This window comes from Mirounga leonina, unplaced genomic scaffold, assembly GCF_011800145.1.
Source record: "Mirounga leonina isolate KUSES-001 unplaced genomic scaffold, KU_Mleo_1.0 Mir_199, whole genome shotgun sequence".
NCBI lineage: Eukaryota > Metazoa > Chordata > Mammalia > Carnivora > Phocidae > Mirounga > Mirounga leonina.
Window position 1 is genome coordinate 11,306,942 of NW_023270498.1, and position 2,977 is coordinate 11,309,918.

General features: G+C 38.5%; 1 non-coding gene across 1 annotated transcript; it reads right to left on the reverse strand.

Annotated features, from left to right (window-relative positions):
- Window positions 1–284: 284 nt before the first annotated feature.
- Window positions 285–414, reverse strand: LOC118024610. Its single transcript, XR_004683153.1, has one exon. It is a non-coding gene; the product is annotated as a small nucleolar RNA SNORA33 (small nucleolar RNA).
- Between the last annotated feature and the right edge of the window lie 2,563 nt (window positions 415–2,977).

Here is a 2,977-nt window from a genome sequence, read left to right on the forward strand (position 1 = left end):
ATCTTTGAAATAATAATGATGCAGAGCACCCCCTGCAGAGATGCCTATGGAATTGATTTGGGATAAAGTCTCCAGAATGGAAAATGAAATTCTCATTGTGCAAGGTACTTGGCTGGCTCCCAGAATTCAGCATCACCAGCTTCTTTATTTTGCAAAGTGCAGATGTTAAAACACCAACAAAACTCATCATCAGCAGTCATCACTATCTTATTGAAAATATATGTTACCACTAAAACATAGAAAGGCATTATTAAGGAATAAAGTATGGTTTGCCTATTTCTTTTTCTTATAGCCATTTTCAGGGACCTTAAGGACTTCAAGGTTTTTAAGACACATAACATGGCATTCCTATTGCCAGCATTTTCTAAATTTCTGCAGAAGCACATTCAGGTAAGCAGATTAATTGGCTGGCTTTAAAGTATGGTTTTTAAAGGAAATTAATCAGCTTTAAAAATGCCTTCGAGTGTGATTACATTATTTTATTTTATCTCTCTTTGCACTGCGAACAACTGCAGACTGTCATGAGTCATGGCCCCTCAGTAGAGAGACATTTGAGCACGTCTGGAACCAGATACACTAATGGTTACTTTCTTGGATCATGAGTACCGAGTTTTCATGAAGGCAAGGGTTTGCTCCTCCCTTCTCCATCCCATGAGTTTTTGAAAACGAGGCCACCTCTCTCACTTTTCCCTTGCGCTTCTTGCATCGACCTCTTGCAAACACCTGGGATTGGGAGCAAGCACACATCGATTCTCAGAGCACAACGTCCTTTTGTAAAGTTTCAAAGAATAACTATGTCTTCCATGACACTTCTCTTTGAAGGAATAGCATTTATACCTTCCTGATTGGCCCATTTTCATGTGAATTTGGTAAAAATCTTTGTGAGTATCAGTATATGTGTGGCAAAGTTCAAACTGAAGCCGAAGCGTGAGGAGAAACAGCCTTTGTTCTCTCGCTGTTTCTGTGTTCTTGGCTTTCCGAATATTTCATCCTGTGGCGAATGTTGATATGATGACATAATCGGGAGGCAATGAATGACCATCTGAGCTGAAGGAAAGAAAAAAATCACTATATGTGAATGCAAAGTGGGATAGCCACTTGGGAAAAAAGGTATGGAGGCTCCTGAAAAGATTAAAAACTGAACTACCATATGATCCAGGAATTCCACTCCTGAGAATATATCTGAAGGAAACAAAATCACTATCTCGAGATATCTAAACCCCCATGTTCATTGCAGCATTATTTACAATAGCCCAGACATGGAAACAACCCTCCCAACAGATGAATGGATGAAGAAAATGTGATAGATAGATAGATAGATAGATAGATAGATAAATAGATAGATAGATGATAGATAGATGATAGATAGATAGACAGACAATATGAAGTGAAATGTTATTCATAAAAAAGAAAGAAATCCTGCCATTTACAATACCATGGATGGACCTTGAGAGTGTTATGCTAAGTGAAATAAGTCAGTCAGAAAAAGACAAATACCATATAATCTCACTTATATGTGGGATCTAAAAACATGGAACTCATAGAAACAATGTAGCATGGTGGTTGCCAGGGGCTGAGGGGTGCGGGAAATGGGAGATGTTGGTTAAAGGGTCCAAACTTTCCATTATAAAATGAATAAGTTCTGGAGAGATAATATACAGCACGGTGACCATAGTGGACAATACTGTGTCATGTACGTGAAAGTTGCTAAGAGACTGGATCTTTAAAGTGCTCTTCACAACAAAAAATTGTGACTATGTGAAGTGTTAAGTATTAATTAAACTTACAGTGGTGATCATTTTGCCCTAAATGGTATCAGATCATTATGTTGTTCACCTTAAACCAATGCACATTACCTGTCATTTGTAGCTCAATAAAACTGGGGTGAAAGTGCCTGTAACTTCTTTGTTCCATCTTGGATGGAGATAATGGGTCATGGACAGAGTATGCTATTAAGTTAAAAAACAAAACAAAATAGTACTTAAAAGGCAATTCCTCAGGGAGAACATAAAAGAGAAACAAATGTGGATTGTTTGATCACCAGCTTCCTGTCAAAGCTGACATCTGCAATTTTGTACATTTCACAGCTTCCTCCCCAATTTAGTTGCCAGCTAGTGTGTTTTGGTGACTTCGTTTCTAGTTTTTCAGAAGCCTTGGCTTAGCTCTTTTGTTCTGATCTTTGTTGGAATGAGAAGTAAAGATAATAATTTTTCTTGTATAATGGTAAGCATCAAGAATGTCTGAAATATATAGCCTCAATGGATTTTTGTATTCAGACATGAAAATAACAAAGTAGTTTATTTTCTACACGTGCCAGGCACAATAAATCACCTCCTACTGTTTGTTAAATTTCAGTGAACACCAAGAACAAAAACTATTTTTTTTTCCGGCAAGGTCCTTGAAATACAGAGTTGTGATAAAAATTTCAGGCTAACTTGAAAAAGGAGAGAGGAACATTACCATTCTCACTGTGCCTTGGACACGAGCCTTCCTGGACGGATGCCTGTTTTGCTCTGATGGGAGATGGTGTGGGGACCATGGACTTGGTTGCAAAGAGAAGCTATTGAAGGTCCATTTGATAAACTATCCTCAGCAAAAATAGCAAAATACTTTATTTAGGGAGAAAATATTGTTTTAATCTTTGGCATACAACTATCAGAGGAGAAGTGGCAGCTCATAATCTTAAATATCAAGCCAAACCCTGCAGGGCCCCCAGTCACATTCCTGGTAGGAATGTTCCTGCAGAATGTTGAGGGAATAAGGCATTCAGACAGCCATGTAATAAAGACATGGGTCCCACAGCAACACTGAAAGTGCCCACAGCTTCTGACTTAAGACAGTTGGGTTTTCTGTTTCCCCCGATCACTGCCTTTTGATTCTGCTTTGAGTCCCACTACATTTCTATACTTGGCCTCGTGACTCAGTTTTTACCTCACTGATCTTCTGATCTCAGACATTCTGGCATTTTCAATCTATC